We start from the raw sequence: 23,915 nt of genomic DNA on the forward strand, positions 1-23,915 counted from the left end.
AACAACGTTGGTGAATGACGTCACGCAGGTGGTGGAGTAATGAATCCGTTTGAGATTGAATTAATGCTAGATTTTTTGCTATAAATTACAGACATGGCATCTGAGGACTAATTCTCAGTTATTTTGCTTTATTTTCAGATTCAGTCTGACATACTAGAGCACATATACGCACTCTTCAAAAACGGTGCTTTAAATCTCTTGACAATCTAAAAGACGTAATGACATTTGTATATATTCGAAACTAAAAGAGATTATACGAAATGTCAGCTTGCTTATTTTGCTCAAGATAAGGATTTATCAAGCCCACGTCATGCAAACAAGAAACTCTGCTTCTAACCACAAGTCGAGAGCTGTTGTTCCAACCACACAAGTTTGTGATGCATTAGCGAATGTTTGTTGGAACGTTGGTTTCGAGAAGTACTGACTCATTAAACTATGCTGATAATGACCATAGTTAGCAAAGTCCCTTTAAGACAAGTCATTTCACTCATCTTTGAAACGTCTCTCGGGGATGCAAGTGCAGCTCATATCTCTTTGAATGGGGAAACATCAAATTCTCCAAAGCTGTTTGCCAAGCTTTCGATTAAATTTCATATTTGTAGTCACCTATGAAATCCGACAACAACTGTCTCATAAATTTTGTTTCTAAACGCTCAAATCATGACACAAAACGGAATTTTTCAGGCTGGATCAAGCTAATGCGCAGTCCTAAATGCGTGTTTCAATCAGAAGCGCGGGTCTGACTGTTTCTATAGGAACCGGAGCTTCTAACGGCCGCTGCAGTGATGCCATGACTTTACCAATCGGCGATTGGCTCTTATTTAGAAGGCGGGACTTATTCCGCCAAGTGCGCCCTCTTTCTCTATATAAAGTCTTTGGTAGTTAGCTATCGGATGCTTTTGAGAAACACACCCCAGACTGGGATGAGAGGAGCTGAAACAATGGAGAATATGGGGAAAATAATGTGTTTTTAAACATTCAAGCATGAAAACCTGTTCTAGCAGAGCCTGAAAACAAAATCAAGACTTAATAGGTTCACTTTAATGCTGTTAAATGTACCATTTTTGGAAATAAAAAAGTACAAATCCCCTTATAATTTACAGTGAAAATCCATTGATTGATTGATTACTTTATTTCGAGCCATAGAAATAAAAATATTGTACACAGAAAGATGAATATATTGTACAGTATTATACATTATACCCACATTGGGTAAAGGAAAAAAAAAAACAACAACAACAAAAGAAAATAATTGAAATAATAGTATCTATAATATATTTCAGAGATGTTCACAGTTTATATATAATATAGCTCGAAAAGGAGTGGGAAGAAGACGAACTTATTTAACCCCACCCCCTATTCATCCTAATGAATAGTTACAATATCTGAAAATAGCTGAAAATCCATTCCTAGAATTCCCTTTATAACAGCTCACGTTTTATGTTTTTTCATTTTAATAAGTATGTTTCTTCTTCTTTATTGCATTGTTTTAGTGTTGTGTGTTACTACAGTATGATGATGTTTTGTATTTGTGTGCATGACACTGTGCATCTTCCAATCTATATATTAGTATTTACCTCAATCTTGTGATGAATGTATATGTCTTTCTCTTTCTCAGCAGTGTTATTTGGATGTCAGTAAATGTGAAAGGATCAAAATGGGTTTTAATAGCAGCATTGCCTTGCAACAGACTCTTGGATTTACCAGTGTAAAATGTAGTTTAATTTTTGTAAATTAGTTTTAAATTGTAAAATGTACAGGTTGTTCTGTATAAATATTTTTAAATTTTTATTGCATTTTTACAGAATTATTCTGACAACCAATTCCTTGAGAGAAATACAAATAGACCCAAATGAGTCGATAGTTGTTGTACAGAGAGAATACAGAGTGGGTCATGGGTGGATCCGGGTCATCGTGAGTCTCTCTCTCTCTCTCTCGCCCGCAGCACTCTCACATTCTATAGAAAGAAGCCTAAAGGCAGATGGCAATACAGTTCATTAATGACAGTAATGCTGTCGTTCTGCTACAGTGTTGGAGAGTGACTCTCTAAAAGTAGAAATACTGCTAATTTAAATCTTTTCCAGTAGCATGTCAGTAATAGTGTTACTTTTCAAGCAACAAGCTAGTTTCTCTAGTAGCATTACAAAGATTACATAGCTGGTTTTATGTCTCATTATATTTTGCACACGGCCTTGCAGTGAAGAGCTGAAACACAAATCTAACGCTCCACTAGGAATTTTCTCTGAAATGGCATGATTCATTTTAGTGAAACTGTTGGTTTGTACAGTCCATTTAAATGAGCTGGTTCAAAAACATTTTTCTCATTTAAAGGGGTGGTTGATCATGATTTCACTTTTTTAACTTTAGTTAGTGTGTAATGTTGCTGTTTGATCACAAACAACATCTGCAAAGTTACGACGCTCAAAGTTCAATGCAAAGGAGATATTTTCTTTTACAGAAATCGCTTTTTAAGGACTATGGCTGGTAGGGACTACAACAAGCTTCTTCCCGGGTTGGTGACATCACTAACCCTGACATTTACATAAACCCCGCCCCCGAGAACACACAACAAAGGGGGGTGTGGCCATGTTGGGCTGCTTTAGAGAAGAGGAAGAGTTGTTGTAGTAGAGTGTTGTTGTCATGCCGTCATTTTACGCCGGACTGCTTCATAAATGAGGGTCAATTCAACACAAAAGATGAACATGACGGCACATGCTAGTGGATGAGTTGAATCAACTCCACAGCAACTACATCAATTTATCCACTAATCATTCAGAAACGTCTAAAAGTTGTAACTTCTTCCTGAGTCTCTCCATCAGTGTCGACTCCGGTTTGAACAATGTAAGGCTGAACACTTTCGTCATTTTGGCTGCGTGAGATTCTCCAGCTTTGTTGTTGAGCTGTTAAAGCTCCGCCCTCTTCTGGAAAGCGGAGCTCATTTACATTTAAAGGGACACACACACAAACGGCGTGTTTTTGCTCACACACAAATAGGGGCAAATTTGACAAGCTTTAATAAATGATCTGTGGGGGATTTTGAGCTGAAACTTCACAGACACATTCTGGAGACACCAGAGACTTATATTACATCTTGTTACATCATAGTTGTAAATGTTGAGATTAACTAATGCTTTAGAAGTATTGCACCTTGTGCACCGGTATTGAACATTTATAGCTAGCATGCATTTTGCTTTCTGCTTTTCTAAAGGGCAGATGAATGAATGTATAGTTTTGAGTAGCTTCTGCACATTATAGCACTCTTTCTGGTTCTTTGCATACGTCCACATCTATGAAATCTGTTATACTCGGCCACAATGTGATTAGATCTATCCTGCAGATTGGCCGTGACGATTACATTTGTAAAGTGTGCCGTAGAATCCACAAATCCTTCCATTCGTTTCCACTGAGCTCTTGCAAGCGCGCGCTTCAATCACTCCTAAATGAAACGGCTCGGAAATCCAACACAAGCGCTCGGGTCAGTGTGAAGACAAACCCCCTGAGGTGACGATATTCACTAGGACGGGCAAATGAATATGAATGACGTAGGTCAACTGGCCAGTAAAATATGGCTGCAGGGGACCAATAAACTTGGAAAACATTTTGCGGGATGAATAATACAGGGAAAAAGCCATCTGGGGAATGTGAGGGGAGCTAGATTGCTCCATTATGAAGCGCTAAAGCTGTGCTGAATGTGCGAGCGCAAGCTGCCCTCCCAATTTCACCAGGAGACAAGTGGCGGCCTCCTCCCTTGAAGTCCTGCCGATCAATTTACAGATAAATAACCTGTCTGGAGGGGGACTGTCTGTCCGCAGTATGTTGTGTATCTTCACACACGCACAGTCGAGCCTCCAGAGCTGATCATATATCAGAACGGAAAGTCCTGGGATCATGAAACACTATGAGGATTTGCGCTGTCATTGGAGGATCAGGGGAAATAGTGGCGCGTACGTGCACTCACGGTCTGGACGGGGTCGTAAAGCTGGCTGGCTGACCTGCGTGGTTCGGACAGATAAGCCAAGCGCTGTCACGTCGTGCTGATGGCTGTATTGTTCTGCTTTCTTGAATGGCTGCAGTTCAAGCGGCTGAATGCAAGAGAATACCTGATTATAATTCTGAAGCTGATGCTCTCTGTAGAGGATCAAGCCACATTACACATATCCAGAAATCCTCTCATGGTGTTTACTGGCAGTGAATCATTTCGTCTGAGAGCACAGCTTTTAAATGTACAGACTGTTTGACTAAAGAAACACCATGCACAGGTGATTTCATTTCATCACCCCACCATGCATTTTTTTTTTGCCTTTAAAAAATGTTGAAACATGAGAAGAGTGGTTAAAATGTGACTGTAAAACAAACAGTAAAATTGAGCTTATTTCACTCAAATATTACTGAAAGTTCATTGTACTTCATAGAAAAAGTTAAAAGTGAACTCAAAAACTGATTATATTAAGCTGAACTTAAGATGAATGAGTGCAGCAGTTCTAGTTCTCATGCATCAGATTGCATAAGGAGAATGAATGTTGAAATTGAGTGTTATTAGGAGTTCAAGTGCGTAGCGCTGAAACTCTATTGTAATTGTCAAATTTCCAAGGATCAGCATTCTCCCCTAAAAGTGATGGGCAGACCAAACTGTAAATCATAGAGACTTGAAACTTTGAAGGCTGGTAGTACTCACACCATCTACAACGCCACCAAGGCTTGCCCCAATTGGCCTGACGGGGGCGCTACAAGTACAAAATGGCTTATAACTCTTAAAGCATTAAGTTAATGCTGCATTCACACAGGGCGTCGGCGTTAAAGGGTATGTTCACCCAAAAATTAAAATAGTGTCATTTATTACTCACCCTCATGCCGTTCCACACCCGTAAGACCTTCGTTAATCTTCGGAACACAAATTAAGATATTTTTGATGAAATCCGATGGCTCAGTGAGGCCTCCATAGCCAGCAAAAAAAACAAAATAACGGCTTATATAGTGATGGCCGATTTCAAAACACTGCTTCAGGAAGCTTCAGAGCGTTATGAATCAGTGTATCGAATCATGATTTGGATCGCGTGTCAAACTGCCAAACTGCTGAAATCACGTGACTTTGGCGCTCCGAACCGCTGATTCGACACACTGATTCATTTGTGCTCCGAAGCTTCCTGAAGCAGTGTTTTGAAATCGGCCATCACTATATAAGCCGTTATTTAGTTTTTTTGGCACACCAAAAATATTCTTGTCGCTTTACAATATTAATATTGAACCACTGTACTCACATGAACTGATTTAAACATGTTTTTAGTACATTAATAGATCTTGAGAGAGGAAATGTCATTGCTGGCTATGCAGGCCTCACGGAGCCATCGGATTTCAACAAAAATATCTTAATTTGTGTTCTGAAGATTAACAAAGGTCTTACGGGTGTGGAACGGCATGAGGGTAAGTAATAAATGACAGAATTTTCATTTTTGGGTGAACTAACCCTTTAATGCTTCTCATTTACTTTGAATGGGTGACATCATGTGTTGCTGAACTGAATTGTGGGTTCCGTCGCATCACTTCGCTTGCATTGTTTGCGGCAGAAGTTGAAGATTTCTCAACTTTTCAAGCGCCAACGCAGGCATCAGCCAATCGGTTTGCCTTATGCAAACACTCTAGAGCAATCGCTAGCCAATTGCATTCATGCAACACTGGAAAGTAATGTAATTGGCTGTTATCCTTATAATGGTCGCGTCAACACAAGCTTCAGACACGCCCTCCATCAAGTGTTGATTTTTCACACATGCCTACGACATTCATACCACATGGTAGAACTCCTCATTCTGAGCAACTTTGCCTCTAGTACCACCACTGTACATCAAATCATTCGTTAAATATTGGAGGTTATTTCAAAATTAACTTTGGCGAACTAGACCTAGGCTTTTGGCTCAACCTTGATAACTGTTAAAAAGCTTTAAAAACCATATATTTCTTTTGGAAAAATGCTTGAATTGTCTGTAAATGGTCTTTTCCATCTATGATTGAGATGGTTACAGGCTTGCTAATTAAAACCTTTATATACATGTGCTTAAAGACCCCGTAAATTGCTGCTCGCAGCTATATTTTTGTGTGTTTTTGTACACAATCATACATAATTTAAATAATTCATTTTGCTTTATCATTGTGTTTCTCATTTAAACACGATTGCATCATGTTACACTGACTTGAAACGATTACTCTTTGGCTTAACTCAATGTTTTCATGTTGAAAGAACATGTTTGAATCAAGTATATATAGAAAATAGGATTTTCAAGTTTGCATGGGGCTTGATAGGGAGAGTAAATGTTGAAATAAAGTGTTATTTAGTGCATTTTTGGAAAGATGAGAAAATGGAGAGACTTTGTTGGGAAGTTACCATTTAATTAAAAAAAAAAGCAACTGTCATGGATGTAACCAGTACCATCTTCTGGTTGCCAAAACTTAACATGTATAAAATAACATTAAAAAAGCCATTTTTATCTCTTTATCTGAAATTTATTCAATCATGCACATGATGGAAACATGTAGAATGAACTAAACTTAACTGTTTGAACTCAACCATCCCTAGACATGTCCAAATAACTTCATTCAATCAGTAGAGATAACATGTTTCCATCATGTTTTTTGTGTAAAGTTAATCAATTAAGAAACAAATTCAATTTCAGATACAAAGCAGCTGCTCTACAGAAAACAATAGTGTGATTATTCAGTTCATTTCAGTTTCGATGTTGCAAAATTCATCAGATATGAACCAAATTTGATTCAACTTTAAATCAGCTCTAAAAAAACAATATTATTCAGCTCAATTCAGTTATACGGTTCCTCCAGGAAACAGCAGTGACACATGTCGCAGACAACAGTAAATACGGACAATAAATAGTACCAAAAGGTATAAATAGGCAGGTAAAGTAAAGTGTAGCAGGTGATTGATTTGGTCAGATTTATAGGCGATGAACCACAGCAGATTCCCTCAGCCAATACTTGTGTCTGTATGATCAGCTTTTGAACTACTGTTGTCTTTAGTAGCCAATACTCTGGAAACCAATGAAATGCTGCTGTCTGAACTAAATATTCAAGTGGAAGCGACTCTTATTTGATCTCGAGTTTAAATTCAGCTTCATTTTCTGGATTTGCCATTCCAAATTAAGAGCAGACCCACACACACACACACACAATATTCAGCAAATACACAAATCAATAGATATTTCAAGCTCCGTTTGAGCGTGTGTGTGTGTGTGTGTGTGTGTCACTACTTTGGAGGGTATTTACATAATTTTATTCCTGTACTCCCCCATAACCTGAGTGTGAGCCAGTATCCATTTGTTAAAAGCGGCTGCCCACACATCACCCAGCAGAGCCGTATGCACTGGATGGGCTGCGATCGTCACCGGCCTCCCACACAGCGTTATATAAAACTAACAGCGTCTCTTCACAGGAGTATGAACGTCAGCAAGTGACTTCTCAAAGGTATCAATCAATTTAGAGAGAAGGCCGGGAAGCAGAGGCTGCCCTTGCTGAATTACGCCTTTCTTTTGCGGTGCCTATATGAGGGCGCGGGATCGTCTGGAAGTGCTCTTTGCTACAGTCGTGCTGATGGTCGGCTTCGGACCATGTTAAACAGTGAAAAGCAAATGGATTTGGTGCAACTCGACAGGGGAAAGAGGCTCTGAAAGCGTTTCCACAGATCAAGGCTATTTTGTGCAGTTAGGGTTAGACTGTCGGATCTGAAGATCCTCCTGTAAATGGAGGGAGGGCAAAAACAAACAATGATTTAGAGCCTACTTGTAGCCAAACAGACACTCTTAAAAAATATAGCTGCGAGCAGCAATTATCGGGGTTCATGCGCTTTAAGGCCTTTAAGCACATGTGTAAAAAGACTTTTTTGTTTTATTTAGCAAGTCTGCAACCATCTCGATCATTGATGGAAAAGACCATTTACAGCCAATACAGACCATAGGAAATGTTTTTTAAAGCTTTTTAACAGTTGTCAAGGTTGAACCAAAAATCTAGGACGAGTTCATCAAAGTTGGTTTTTGAAATAATCTTCAATATTTTTAATGAACGATTCAATGTACAGTCGCGGTCTTACCATGTGGTTTAGATGTCGTAGGCGTGTGTTGAAAAATCGTGCTATACACGATTCTGCGAAGGTGCCCCCCGGTGGCTGATTTCTTTTGATTTTCTCACAGGCCTTCAGGGCCTTGAGTCAAACAACCCCAGTGAGTTTCGTTCCAATCGGCCTTGGTTTACCTTGTCTGATAGCTGCTCAAATTTCAGTGTTTGATGGCAGACATGTTTCTTGAGATGCGTCAACGTCCTCATAGACAATCATGGCACCTTGGACAAAGACACTGCATGCTAAGTTTCAAGCCGATTAGACTAACGGTGAAGTAGTTATAGCCATTTTCATGATTTTTTTCATGTTATAGTGCCACCAAGTGGTCAGTTGCTCCGTCCTTTTTCAAGCAACCACAGAACGAGCTCTTACATAGGTGTGCCAAGTTTGGTGAAGATATCTCATTCCGTTCACGAGTTATAGCCATTTTAGTAAAAGTGGCTCCGCCCACTTCGAACATTTTGACGGACCGTCAATTGGAATTTCAACTTTTTTTGATAATTATTGACAATCAAACTCCGGAGAATCTCGCTGCAAGGGTTTGGTTCAGATCGTGTCAAAAACCTTGGACTAGTTCGCAAAAGTAGGTTTTTCAAAAAATCCAAAATACCTGAAAATTTCGCCAGATCGATGAGCGATTCCAAGGCATCCAGTTTGTCTGTTTTGAGGATAAGCGATTTCGTATTTTTGACTGAAATGACTAATAAAGGTTCCAGAAGAGGGTTTTTGCAGCGATGCAATAGAAGAACCATATTTGGTTCCCCAAAGAACCTTCTTAAAAGAACCATGTTTTCTTATAAGTGTGAAGAACATTTAAAAAATGTTAAAGGTTCTTCATGGAACCAGTGATGCCAGTAAAGAACCTTTATTTTCAAGAGTGTAGAGCATGGCGTTTGCAACACCAAGGTCATGGGTTCAATTCCTAGGGAATGCATGAACTGATAAAACGTGTACCTTCAATGCAATGTAAGTCGCTTTGGATAAAAGTGTCTGCCAAATGCATTAATGTAACTAAAATGCCAAAATATATTTTTCAGAGGGTGCGACTCGGCTGGGTTTGATTCCCAGGAAAAAGCAAGAACTGATAAAATGTAAATTCATGCATTGAATGCAATGCACTTTGGATAAAAGCGTCAGCCAAATGCATAAATGTAAATGCAATCTTATCAAACAAGAAAAAGGTGAATGAATTTAGAGTTTTAACTTTTGAGTGCAATGTTACAATACAAAATTTGCATTTAAAAGTGAAAATACTACATTTATTTGCACTAACACTATCAGATGAGAACAAAACTTGAACTGAATTGAGCTGAATAATGACTTGAACTTGTTTCATAACTGATGAACTTTACACAGTTATTGAACTGATCTGAATCAACACTGAACTGAATTTTGAGCTTTATAATGACATTAAAGGGTTAGTTCACCCAAAAATGAAAATTCTGTCATTTATTACTCACCCTCATGCCGTTCCACACCCGTAAGACCTTCGTTCATCTTCAGAACACAAATTAAGATATTTTTGATGAAATCCGATGGCTCAGTGAGGCCTGCATAGCCAGCAATGACATTTCCTCTCTCAAGATCCATTAATGTACGAAAAACATATTTAAATCAGTTCATGTGAGTACAGTGGTTCAATATTAATATTATAAAGCGACAAGAATATTTTTGGTGCACCAAAAAAACAAATTAACGACTTATTTAGTGATGGCCGATTTCAAAACACTGCTTCAGGAAGCTTCGGAGCGTTATGAATCTTTTGTGTCGAATCATGATTCGGATCGCGTGTCAAACTGCTGAAATCACGTGACTTTGGCACTCCGAACCGCTGATTCGATACACTGATTCATAACGCTCCGAGGCTTCATGAAATCGGCCATCACTATATAAGTCATTATTTTGTTTTTTTGTGCACCAAAAATATTCTCGTCGCTTTATTAATATTGAACCACTGTACTCACATGAACTGATTTAAATATGTTTTTAGTACATTAATGGATCTTGAGAGAGGAAATGTCATTGCTGGCTATGCAGGCCTCACTGAGCCATCGGATTTCATCAAAAATATCTTAATTTGTGTTCCGAAGGTCTTACGGTTGTAAAACGGCATGAGGGTGAGTAATTTTAATTTTTGGTTGAACTAACCCTTTAATGTCTTTTTAGGGCTGCTTTACTGCTTATATTTGATTAAATATATGCATCATTGATTCTTTTATTTTCCTGTTTATTTGTGTGAAGCTGCTTTGAAACAATCTGTATTGTGTAGAGAGTTTAACTTGACAAATAAGGATTACAACAAGAGTGCTGTAGTCATCTACCTCAAAATTACCCACAGGAAAAATCACAAATATTATTATAAACATGAATACGTCCAACACTCGCTCAATCTCCACTCACTCATGTGCGACTGCTGATATTTATAGAGCCCTTGCGCTTACACCCGCCTCTCAGCTCAACACTGTGAAGTGATTGGCTCTCGATCGCAAATAGACTACTCTGATTGGATCGAACGAGCTGTCCGTCAACGTGTTCCACGCCGCTCTCTTCAGCGGTCGCTTACTTATTTTTCCACATTAAATAACAACAAACGCTTCCAAAATATTATCATTACCGTCCATAAACGACACACTTTAACGGAACCGGTAAGAATATGTTTATACTTGTTTATTGATGTTGAGAATATGCCTAACGGCTGCACGAGCGGCTGATTAGCGAGTCTGCTAACGCGGTATCTGCATTAGCTGGTTAGTTAAAACAGCTCGATTTAAAAAATAACCTGACTATAGTTGTTCTGTATGTCGTCTGAAGAGCTCGGTTAGTTCATGTTGTGGTTTCACTGCCACTGTAAATAAGTGCGCCATGTGTTTCATTGAAACAGGCGCCGGTTGCTGTGACTGAACTCTACAGGCCTGTGATTTTAAGTGATTGACATGTCACACGAATACATTCACTTTTAATATCAACTGATCTTCATTAATAGATTTTACTTTGAGATTACATGAATGTCTCATAAATGTCAATTTGCTGCCAAATGTGTATCTTATTATTGACTGTCTTTTAGCAGCAGAGCTAATATGCTAACTGTTGTCAATGAGAGATTCAGTCAGATTGAATGACACGGCTATCAGAAGATGTTAGCAATGCAGTATGTACTTAGATATGGTTAAATATGATCTCTGTATAGTCACAATTGTTTATTCTGCATCTGATTGGCCTTATACTATGGAAGCCCATTTCTTGCATAAAAGAAAAAAATTGTGCTTTGGTAAATATAATAATTATGACACTAAATCAGTCATGTTTATGAGATGATTTGAGATGAGATTTATATCAAACAGCTAATAAGTGAGTTTGAGTGCTTTTATGTGGTCAAAAAATTATGTATGGATAATTAAAGGTGCAATATGTAAGATTTTTTTTGCAGTAAAATATCCAAAAACCACTAGGCCAGTGTTATATATTTTGTTCACTTGAGTACTTACAATATCCCAAATGTTTGCAGCTATTTGTAAATCGTAAGAAATTTGCAATTTTAACCAAGGCTCCGGGACGTGTGATGGAGTCGCCTGTCAATCGCGTCATACCCTCGGTTTCCAGTTTTATTTAGTAGAAAACCATGGAAACACCAAAGACTCTTTAATATTTACATGTTTTAATAGACAAGGGAACAACTGTTTTGATATATTTATAGACAGAAAACTAATTATTGTTATATAGCTCAACGCTTTTCTTATTGTTTAAATCTAATTTTCTTGATTTTTTGTGAGTCTCATGCTTTACCATGCCTCAGAGAAAAACACTATTTTGTGAAGTAGCTAACATAGCATAATCAGATGCAGCTTTATTTTTAGTAACAGTAATACAGACTTTTCTCTTTTTTTTTTTTAAAGAATTAATTGCATGTCATTTATCAACACAAGCCATCCAGCATTTAATATGATATTGTAAAATCGATCTATCTTACTGCAGTGTGTAACAGTGTCTCACAGCAGCCGCCGAGCGAATGCACAGAGTAACATTATAACATCATTTTCAACACACTCAAATGTATCTAATATGATAAACAGAGCTGCGTTACCTCATACTCATGACCGGAAAAGCGGAAGCGGCGCCGGCGACTGTGTCATAATAAAAGTCCCGCTGCTCGTGAGGCGTGTGTTGATCAATCGCTCCAGCTCCTCGTTCAGCTCCACAACACTCGCTCCTTCTCTGCTTCATACTACAGTAACGTTAATAATCGCATCCATGAACATGATTTCTTCCCGAGTCCGATCCCGATTGTTTCCACTGGCTGTGATGATGTGAAGACCACATGTCCCAAGATTCCGCGTTCAAACTTGCCGCCATCAAGCTACGCCTTTGTTTTGAATAGACCTCTAGCGGACATAAATCCTACATATTGCACCTTTAAGTAAACCCAAGTTGCTTCAGTCAGTATGCTTCTCTTGCAATATTATAAGTTATTCTTCTGTTAACTTTATAAAACAGCAAAAAGACACATGAACTATGACCTGAAATTGGACTTTTTACAGCGATACTAAAAGCCTTTTACCTGCTAAAAAGTATTAACAATCAATCAGACGACAGAAGGCATGTAATAGATTTTGTGTTCAGCAAAGTTTTGATCATGTTGACTTTTTAGAAGCCTTAGAAATGCATGCATCCAATATGATAGCGTTGGCTTTATTGCATTGACTTTCATTGCTGCGACTGAAGATGCACTGTGTGCTTGTTTTGTAATGAGCGGATGAGTTGAACTAGGTGTGTTAAATAAGGGATGCATCAAGGATGTAGCTGTCAAGTGCACTTAGCAGTGACATAGCACAGTGTTGTATGCTAATGCATCAGGACACACATCGACTGAAAGCCGATTTGCAAATCTGCCTTCAATCACAAGGTGTTGAAACAAGTGGTGGTGACATTTTGGTTGAAAATATATTTATCATTTGGTAGTTTTTAGTCCCGATGCATGTGTGTGATGTTGCTGCGGCGTCTTATCACATTATAAGTGCTCTTATCAGCAGTATTGTTCGGCGGTGTTCCTCTATGGCCTGTATCTGTCAGCAGCTGATATTAATAGTGTGCTGGTGATATATGAGCTCTACTGAACACATGTACTGTAGTGCACATCATTCACCCCACGGGACCAACTCACCTGAGAGCCGTGAGCGGCCTTCCTGAATCCGTTCAGAAAAATCCCGAGCCTGAACTGTTTTAATCAGCAGGTTCGTATCTATCGTCACATGCAGCAAACGCTGTGATTTGAGGTTACGTCCACACTAGCGTCTTCCAAAAGTTTCTCGTTCACACTGAAACGCACTGCGGCTGTGTCTGAAATTGACCCTTATACCCTCGTTCGCTATTCTCTACATTAGTTATATAGTTCACTTGAGGGAGTGAATGAAAACGAGTGAGTGACTTTGGACACTGAATGCGACGTTTTTGCATAGTTTGTGTTTGCTGTTTAATAGTTATTTGAAACTTAGCAAACTGGTAACTCCATTAGTAAGATGAAAATATTTATATTGAACTCTGTCATGGAAACTATGTATAAACCTTAATGAAACAACTTAATAATCAATTAAAAATGAATTTATACCTGTTTGACATTATGCTGTACCCACATTGGACCAGCGCTGTTTGGAAAATGGATGGGTAGATGATTCAGCTGCGGGCGCCATCTGGGAATTCATTCGGCACAACTCTCATAGTGCATTATGGGTATTCTCTAACCGTTGAGCATACATGAGTTGTACACCTGTTTTTGTGGTGCATTGTGGGATTGAATGAGTGCACTTAAAGGGGTGGTATCACACACAGTTGTTAATCTTGAGTACATATCGAGTAACAATGCATCCTTCATATCTCCGAAAAGTTTTTAGTTTTGTCATATTTCTAAAAGATGGATACACTAAACCGAGTCTTTCCGAAAAAAGACGAGATCTGCAAATCCATCGCTGAACTGGGACTTGTTTACAAAGTATTCATCACCGAATTCCCGGGAACAAACATACATGCACAACTCCGTTGCTGCCCCGGAAAAACAGACTTCATCCTCCATCCTCCATCCTCATCCCTTAACGCTGGGTTCTTTGGGAAGCTTAAAAGGGTAATCTTTCCCTCACAACTAAAACGCATTTCTTTGTTTACAGGAGCTGCATCTCATTTCGGAGGCTGCGTCCTCCGGGGGTCGCATTTGAAGGCTGCATACGTCATCAAGGATGTCATATTTAAGAAAAGTAACCATAATAAAGTTGACTGATATTCATTGTGAGGTGTAAAATACTGTCATTTTTCTTAAATGAGACCGATGATGTACGCAGCCTTCAAAGGGTGCAGCCCCTGAATTGGGACACAGCCATTGTTGAAAAATCTCTCGGCTTCCGTATTCCGAACGAAGTGCGTTGATGGGCGTGATCTTGCTCTTGCTTTGGGTGATGTGTGTGTGTGTGTACGATTATCAGGGAGAAGTGCCAATTAGGGCTGCACGATTAATTGGACGATTAGAAAAAAAACATTAAAATCGCACTTAAACGATTTGGCTTTGTGCGATTATGAAATCGTAAAGCAGCGATTTATTATTTTTTATTATTATTATTTATTATTTTATTTATGCACGGTTTATCAATGAACTATGGCTCCAAATGCTAAACCATTTGAAAGCACTGAGAGTTTGAATCGCTTATAATGTGTTTGACAAAAAAAAACCAATGTGTCAAAACATCTTTCCAGACATGAGAAGCATTTATTAACATCTTGTCCAACAAAAGACAACATTTAATAACATGTTTTTACTCCAAACTCACTTCATAATGACAGTTGAGCGTCCTTCTGTGAGATGATGTGGCTTCTTACACAGAGTAAGGCAGTCGTGTGTTTATTATCAAAACGTTTCAGTCATGTTTAATTAATCAAAACGTTTCAATCTTCTGTTTATTCAGCTACAGTGATAGTATGGGATTTCCTGGAATGACGCGTGTTCTACTTCGGGAGCAGGGCATATTTGCAGTTTCTGCACAAGAGCGCCCTCTGGCTTTCAGATAAAGAAACATTTACTGCTGCTCACAGAGCCGTACAGCTCTGACAAGCTGCGCATAAAATAATCACAGCCTTTGCCAAATCGTGTGCGATAATATTGAGATAAATCGTGCAGCCCTAGTGCCTATACAAGGAATTCCGCTCTCTTTTGACGTCATACAGGACACACTTGAAAAAAAACTCTCTGAAACCTGTACCGAAACCGGAAGTAGTGGATTTGGCACAGAAATACTCCGTCATACGTCCAACTCGTGTTTTAAAACTTTGGCCATGTTTAGCATGAGAATGCAAATTTAACCCTTCAACAGTGTAAATAAGTATGAATGCATGAAATAGCATCTCCCCCCCCCCCCCCCCCCAAAATATGGTTTTGGACACCACTACACATGGCTGTGTCCTCAAATAGTGCCCTATTTAAGGGTGTAGGGGGCGATTTCGGACACAGCCTGAGACCAGATATAATAAAATCCTCAAGCTATTCTTATGGCATGATCATTTTATTAGCAAAATATCTCACCACTTACTGGTGCATCCAGGTCACACTCATTTGCCATTCTATGTTTGGACAAAACAACAAAACCCGCCTAATCAAATCTAGTTCAAAACCAGTCTAATTGCGTTTCAGGGTGGGTCCCCTGGTAAAAATTGCGTTCCGGGGCTAAAATCCGCATTTTTGGTAGGGTTTCCCTGGTAAAATTCGCATTCCAGGGACTAAATAGCATTTTATTTGGGGTCGCTTCAACCCACGGACATGACAAACAACCTGTGACAAGTGTTAAAGTAGCCCATTTCCATGGGAAAACCACGGACTTGTCGTAACTGGGTCTAAAACATCACTGCATTTGTTTTGCCGCAGCAATTGAGAGTAAATTTTGTGAAAATGAGGCCGGCACAACAACGCCAGTGCATCCATAGATGTATATGGATACAATATGCGTTACATAGCTAAATGTGTCATAATTTCGAATACCTCCATTTGCACAGTCCAAACTACAACATAACTGCGTTTTCAAATTCTTCCACTTGAGAAAGTGTCTTCAAAAAGCATGGACGAAAGGTCAAAATATAGAGGGAAAGGATGCTTTTTCAGTTGCATCTGGACGAATGTGGACATAGCCTGAGATTTACTGCTGTGATGTGATGCAGTAAGTCCGTCTCAAAATAAGTAGCAATCTGGATGCCTTTTGTCACAGTAACATTCACAGTTCTGGTGCCTCTCAAATAAGTCAAATAAAAATGGCATTAATGCCAAACCTTTAATTCAAAACCATTAAAAACAGTTTATCAATTAAACAGGGTGATAGAGGAGTTTTTCAGTGGTTGTGGAGAGTACTGATATTGCTTCTCATCTGTAATCAGCAGAATTAGTGTTGCTTTTGCAGTGCTGCATGGGGATATTACTTTCATGTTTGCATAATAATGAAATGTGTTTCTGGTGCCACAACGTTCAGGAGGTGTGATGGAATGATATTACAATTTGATTTTACATTTACAGAAGAAAATGTGGCTTGGCCGTGCAAAATTTCCCTCATATTATATATAGTCGAGCAGTTCTGGGTCAGAGTTCAACTGGGAAGTTTCATACATGGTGTTAAGGATTTAATTAAACTAGGGCTGCAACAATTAATCGATAATTGAATTTGATTAATGATTAATAATGCCTGCATGCTGTGCATGGAAAACATCTGCTCATCCTGTCAATTTACAGGAGTGAATAACACATTTCTATGGACAAATTAATTCTGAAATATAGCACGAATGAACTGCTTTAGGTTATCCTAAACATGAGAGTGCTTTATATTCGGCACTTCAAACAAACTCATATGCATAAAGATGTGTGTACTGTAGTGTACTACTGTCAGGTGCCCTGGCAGATGCGTGTGCTGTTTAAAGCATTAATGTGCATAACTTGCATTCATTTGTAACTTGCATCCTTATCTGTAACACATGGGTGCGCTGGCTGTGCATCAAACAGATTACAATAGGAGCGCAAAAAAATATGCATTTTGTTGGACGTTAAATGTATGTCTAAAATGCTGCTACATATTATTTTTATGAGAGCAGTAAATGTAAAGGCCTTGTAATGAGGTATAAATATAATATACTTACTATATAAGTGAATGTGTAGGTTCAATCTGGGCTTTCCTTTAACTTTTTTTGTATAGCAGCATATAGTTTATATACTAGGTGTGTAACGGATCGTCCATCATCTGTACGGACCACGCCACACGGTAATACATGGCATGTGATTTGCATGTGTTTCTAAGTCTTGTCAATTGAAACATTAAAGCAGTTTTAAACTATTCAAGCACAGGAAACGGTGAAAGAGAACTTAATTTGATACTCGCACGCGAACATAGAATTGAGTCCTCTTTCGCGCTTCGTTGCGCTTGAACAGACACATACACACAGAGCTATCTCTAAATGCCAGTCTCAGCAGGTGTTCTCATAAACGCATCCTAAGTGAATGCAAACTGATGTGTGTCAATATTGGATCCGTGCATTAGCTCTTAGTGACAGCAGCCTATAAATGCCTATAAATGCGGAAATGGAAAGCAAAGTTAAATTTGTTTCAACATCCCAAAAGAATGATCCAATCAGTGACTGTAATATGATCTGAAACATGGGTTTTGTGAGCTGTTGCACTCCCAGTTGACACATTATTCATGTTTGCACACTATTTGGAGGTCAACATTGAGCAGGATGTAATTAATTATTTTATTTTTTAAATAAAATTTGGTTTAATCTAAGACATAATCATCAGATTACTCGATTATCAAAATAATTGTTAGTTGCAGCCTTAGTTTAAGCCTTAACTATGAGCAGTTTAATAGTCGATTTTACAAAGACCCTGTTGTAACTGAGTAGGCATCTTTAGGCGTCTAAAACAACCCAAGTTGGGTTGAAAATGGACAAACCAGGCGATTGAGTTTAATCCAACCTGCCGGGTTAGTTTTATTTAAAGGGTTACTTCAGGATTTAGCATTAAGCTTTGTATTAGTAGAATACCACTAGTATTTTCGAATTACCGTGCTTTCCCCCTTCATATCAGCCCGAGATGAGAGATTTATGCTTTTTATTCTGTAAAAAAGCCTCCGATGATGCAAAAATCGTCATTTTGCGTCATCGGAGGCTTTTTTGGCCAGAGGCTTAAAACTACAGCCAGTAATAGCAGGTAGTTCCGCGTTTTTTTCACCACGCCCATACATATGCGCGTTTGAGGTTACTCACGGACATAGATCAAAGATTTTATCAAAAGTGGGTGTCAATTATATTTTTAAGCTTACAGTAATTAACATTATTTTGTTATAGTCTGCACTACATCAGTGGTTCATCTCGCTAATTTATCGGTCTCTGCAGTCATCTCAACCAATACAGCAACAGGCTTTTGTGGTAACGTTAGCATAAATAGATAAATAGACTAACTCAGTTTTACAGAACAGTGGCTTTACTTTGATAACAGTCAACTTTTATATGCAACTTATATGTAATTGTCTATCTAACGTTACTTTGCTAAGTTTGCAGTTTTACTGCTACCTACAACACTACATATAGGCTACTGTGTTATCAGTCTAGTATCAGCGAGTCTTACCTCTAGGCGAATACGCTTAGTACCAGATGGCCCAGGCTGTTCGTCCTCTGGGAAAGTGAATATCGATGGTATCGCGGTGTCCTTCAGAATGGTTCTCTTCATTGCAAGGATATTTGGTTCGTAGTCCTCGTGCTTGAAATGGAGACTACATATTCTGGGTTTTTTAGGTTTTCTATAACGGTGTCATCTCCAAACTTCGGGTGTTTGATGGCCCGCAGCCTCTGTTTACATCGCTCCAAATCTTTAACTTAATCGGAAAATGATGGAAACTTACTTGTCCTTTCCTGGTTTTGGGTGTACATCCAGGTACAAAGCAATTTAGCACCATTTCGCTGTAAATGTATGAACTAACTCATGATTTATAGAATTAATATGTAACAAAGCAAGCCTAGTTGTTTGAATTTTCCTGGTAATGCCGCCTGGAACCGATAGGCGTGGTTTGGGCGTGGCCTCGCAAGGGCAGCAAAACAAGTGCATTCTGGGAGTTGTTGTCTTTCATCCACATTAGTGAAAAATGCATTTTCTGCCTTTTCTCAGTCTAGAAAGCTCCAAATTCAAAAATAATTTCACATTTCTACTACATAAATGACCAATTTTAAATACACATTCATCTTTCCAGGGGTGAAGTACCCCTTTAACTCAACTATTTAAAAAAAAAAAAAAAAAATCTGTATTGCTTGCTTAAAATGAACCCAAAATATGTTGGAAATGAAAAATGTATTAATATGTTTAATAAATTAACATTTATTAAGTTTAATTAATAATACACTCTAAAAAATGCTGGGTTAAAAACAACCCAAGTTGGGTTGATAATGGACAAACCCAGCAATTGGGTTGTTTTAACCCAGCAGTTGGGTTAAATGTTTGCCCAACCTGCTGGGTAGTTTTATTTAACTCAACTATTGTTTAAAAATGACTGTATTGCTTAATTAAAATTAACCCAAAGTATGTTGGAAATGAACATGTATTAATGTTCAATGAATAATTATTAAACAATAAACATTTATTAAATTGCTTATTAATAAATTTATATTAATAAACTATTAAACTATTAAATTTATATTAATAAAATATTAAAGCTTATTAATAAACATTCACCTTTTGTCTATTATTGTTGCCTCTAATTGCATCTGGTTTTTAATTTCCCAACTATGTTGGGTTCATTTTAAGCTAGCCATATAGCAATTTTTAAACAATAGTTGGTTTAAATAAAACTACCCAGCAGGTTGGGCAAACATTTAACCCAACCGCTGGGTTTGTCCATTTTCAACCCAACTTGGGTTGTTTTTAACCCAGCATTTTTTAGAGTGTAATTAAATGATGAACATTTATTAAATTGCTCATTAATAAATGTTCACCTTTTGATTATTATTGTTGCCTCTAGTAATTATGTGTCTGATTTTTAATTTCCAACATATTTTGGGTTCATTTTAAGCAAGCCATATAGTCATTTTTAAACAATAACTGAGTTAAATAAAACTGCCCAGCATGTTGAGCATTTAACCCAACCGCTGGGTCAAAACAGCCCATTCGTTGGGCTAAAACAACCCATTTGCTGGGTCAAAACAACCCAATTTCTGGGTTTGTCCATTTTCATCCCAACCTGGGTTGTTTTTAACCCAGCATTTTTTACAGTGTACCGTAATGTCCATCCCTCCAGTGTGACGCTACATCGGTTTTAACTTCATCTGCGATATATCAGACAAGATCTGTTGCTTTAAAGAACATTTAGCATGTTATTCAATCGATGGCAGTATAGAGCGGCTTTGAACTCCTCCACCCCGGTTCAGAGTGTCGTCTTTCACTGGTGTTGCGTTAAGAGCAGTTGTGCAGTTTGAGACATTAAGCCGTGCTCTCAGAGCGTGTGCGGTAATTGCCTGACCTGAATCGAGCACAGGTCCATGAATGGCAACTCGCAGCTTTCTTACAAAGCATAATAGACGCAGCCTCCATTAGAGTGTTGATGTGCCTGTCGCTGCATACGCTGCATCTCTCTTGACTGTATCATCATGTGTCGCGCTGCAGAGAGCCCGTCCCTCCGGTGTTGCACGTAAAAGCCCTCCACGCTCGCTCTTATAACCTTTTAGCATTTTATTATCAATTTTTGTGCCCCTCTCTTCTGGCCTTTTGCTATGGAAATGTTCCTGACGGATTTTCCGTGTTAAAGGAACTGGATCCGTGCTTTTTCTGCATCTTTTCCTCCATCACCCATTAGAGACATTCATTTCCCGTCTCTATATGAAGCGTCTGACACCAGACATTTGTTGAGCTCTTGCTTTGACACAGCGGGTGGCCGTTTCCATCCACCTCTGTGCAGGTTTAACGCCATTACCGGCTCACCCATCAGTCTTTCTTGTCTTTTGAATGCTCTGGGTATCTAGCGCCATCCATCAATGCAGCGGGTCATCGAGTCAATTAAGTTTCCACAACATTACAGTTTCGCCTCTGCACTTCGCAGAGAAAGGCGTCTTGTGCGGTTCACCGGCTCAGTTCTCCAACAAAGTTGGAGGTCTGTAATATTCTGCTGTTGCACAAACGAAAAACCTGCCGGTTTCAGATTTGTGAAATTGGCACGAGCTCTGAGGAGCGACGGCGCGCTCTAACCGAATAACCGCAGTCAGGATGTTCCCATGAGAGGGAAGCATATCCCATGTGATTGTCCAGGTTCCCTCAGATCCAGGTAGAGGTCGACGTGTAGCGCACGGTTGACCTAATTAGAGTGTGTGCCTGCAGAACGCTGGATCCCGTCCCGTGGTGCAGCGGTGCCCTTCATCGCCATGTGTTAGTGTGGATTGTACCGCTCACAATCTCTGCAGCTTAAGAGTTGATTCTCTTTCTTTAATTGCTGCGGGTGTCTCTCAAGTGATTGAAGTGACATTTCTTTCTCTCTTAGGGTCGCTTTCTGTAGATATTTGCATTTGCAGTTGAATGAGAGCTGGTGTGTAAGAGGTTAAATGATGCAACACTGTCAGATCTTCCTGTTTTGAGTTTTGCATTGAGTTTTCCTAGCAAAGGTCAATGACGTTGAGAATATTTTTGTTCTATATGGGTCATTCCATCTCCAAAAATTGTAAATAGTGGAGCACTTAAGAGGGAATGACCCATGTGCTTGTTTTATTCAAATGATCTTTATTATTTTTACCCCCTCAGATCATGATGGGACACTTTCAAGAAGAGCTGCACAATTAATCGTTAAGCTTGCAATCCTGTTGGAAATGTGCTATACAAATAAAATTGACCTTGAACTTGAACCTTCATTCACAAAGTTCTACACCTCTCTGTTTCTTAAATAATTTGTCTTATATCATCATGCTTTGCAGGTACTAATATTTCATCAGTCCTTTTAGCTCCATTTAAAGGGTTGGTTCACACAAAAATGAAATGTCATTTAGTCACCCTCATGTTGTTCTAAACCCATAAGACGTTCATTCATCTCTGAAACACAAAATGAGATGTTTTTAATGAAACCTGAGCTCAATCGTGCTTGTGATGCTTGAGAACCAATGATGTTTGTTCTAGAGTAACAAATGCACGTTTGAGCTTCCGTCTTTCCCATATTGCATGTGCTCTATGTGTGTCTGTTCATCATATAAAGTGATTACTTCTCTTCAAAAGAGTTGGTTTAAACCACTCGATTCATATTCATTTTATACTGCTTTTATGACCTTTTTGGGTTGTCAAAGTTGCATGGACTCTCAGATTTCATTAAAAATGTGTTTCGAAAAGGGCTGCCCCTAACTAAAGTTTTTTTCTAGTCATTCATTTAAGCCAATAGTCAACTAATCGCACATTTATGATATTTAATTACTTAAATATAGGGTTGCAAAGTTCTGGGAATTTTCAAAGCTGGAAACTTTCCATGGGAATTAATGGGAATATATGGGAATTAATGGGAATAAACAGGGAATTTGCAAAATTGCAGGTTAGCCTATGACATGGTACTTAAATGTAGTTGAAAAAAACATCTTGCAACATAATTTTGGTTAAAAAAAAACATATTTAATGCAATTTTAGTTTAATTTTTACCCTGCACATTCCTCACACAGCACACTACTTACTGCAGGGCTATTGAGGCCACACCCCTTGCATGCACTGTGCATTCCCCCAGTCTATAACATCCACATTTGATCAAAAATACAGAAAAAACTGTAATATTGTGAAACAATACTACAATTTAAAATAATGGTATAATAATTGATATACATTTACATATCATTTATTTCTGTGATCAAAGCTGAATTTTCAGCATTATTTCAGTCACATGATCCTTCAGATATCATTCTTACATGCTAACACACCTTTTTCCAACAATGATAATAACAAATAAGTATCAAATCAGCAAATCTAGACTGATTTCTGAAGGATCATGTGACACTGAAATAAATAACACATAACAATTGCTGCAATAAAAATATATTTAATTTACATATTTACTAAATTAGAATTAATTGAATGCAACAAATAAATAACTTATTTCATGTTATGACCAAACAAAATGTTTATATTTGTTTTATATGATACATTTTATATAAATCTGTATAAATTTCCCATAAATTCCCGTAAATTCCCATAAATTCCTGTTAAGTTTCCAAATTGGAATATTTCCAAAATTCCCCAGGTTAAGTTGCTGTGGAAAGTTTCCGGAAAGTTTCGCCCCTTTGCAACCCTACTTAAATACTGGGGGGTAGGGCTGCACAATTAATTGAATTTCTAATCGCGATAACAATTTCGGATGCCACGATTTCGTAACCGTGCAAAGGTGCAATTACGTTAAAAAAATCCACTTACATTATTCTGCGTGCTTAAGAGGCATGTTCAATTGTGAGAGGCAAATCACGACTACTTCAGAGTGTAAAAGGTCTAACCCAGCATAAAAGGAACTACCATTGACACAAGTGTACACTGACTGGTCGAACGAACGCGAAACACCAGCATCTGCCATTTTTAAAAAGCCGTGCACAGTTTAAAGTTCCTACTGGTGGTGAAAATGACCATAGTGGAATATTAGTTCTCTGGGAATCACCCTGGTGGCTATTTCCTAGAACAACATGGTGCAAAAGCCCCTATTATTATTACATGCATATGTTTACTTTTATCTTATTTAAAGAAGAAACCAAACCAATGTATAGTTGACGTTTGAGGCTTAATGCAATAGAAAAGCAATAA

General features: G+C 38.4%; 1 protein-coding gene across 10 annotated transcripts in view; it reads left to right on the plus strand.

Annotated features, from left to right (window-relative positions):
• Positions 1-10,572: 10,572 nt before the first annotated feature.
• LOC125270804 (R3H domain-containing protein 1-like) overlaps positions 10,573-23,915 on the plus strand; it is a 74,106-nt gene continuing 60,763 nt past the window's right edge. For 8 of the 10 annotated variants that reach the window (XM_048194767.1, XM_048194772.1, XM_048194773.1 and 5 more), the window contains exon 1: positions 10,574-10,761. The gene's annotated coding sequence lies outside the window, so the exon portion shown is untranslated. Of the gene's footprint in view, positions 10,762-23,915 lie in introns of all 10 variants that reach the window. The other 2 variants (XM_048194770.1, XM_048194769.1) reach the window with 1 other exon arrangement.

Source organism: Megalobrama amblycephala, linkage group LG6 (assembly GCF_018812025.1).
Source record: "Megalobrama amblycephala isolate DHTTF-2021 linkage group LG6, ASM1881202v1, whole genome shotgun sequence".
Taxonomy (NCBI): domain Eukaryota; kingdom Metazoa; phylum Chordata; class Actinopteri; order Cypriniformes; family Xenocyprididae; genus Megalobrama; species Megalobrama amblycephala.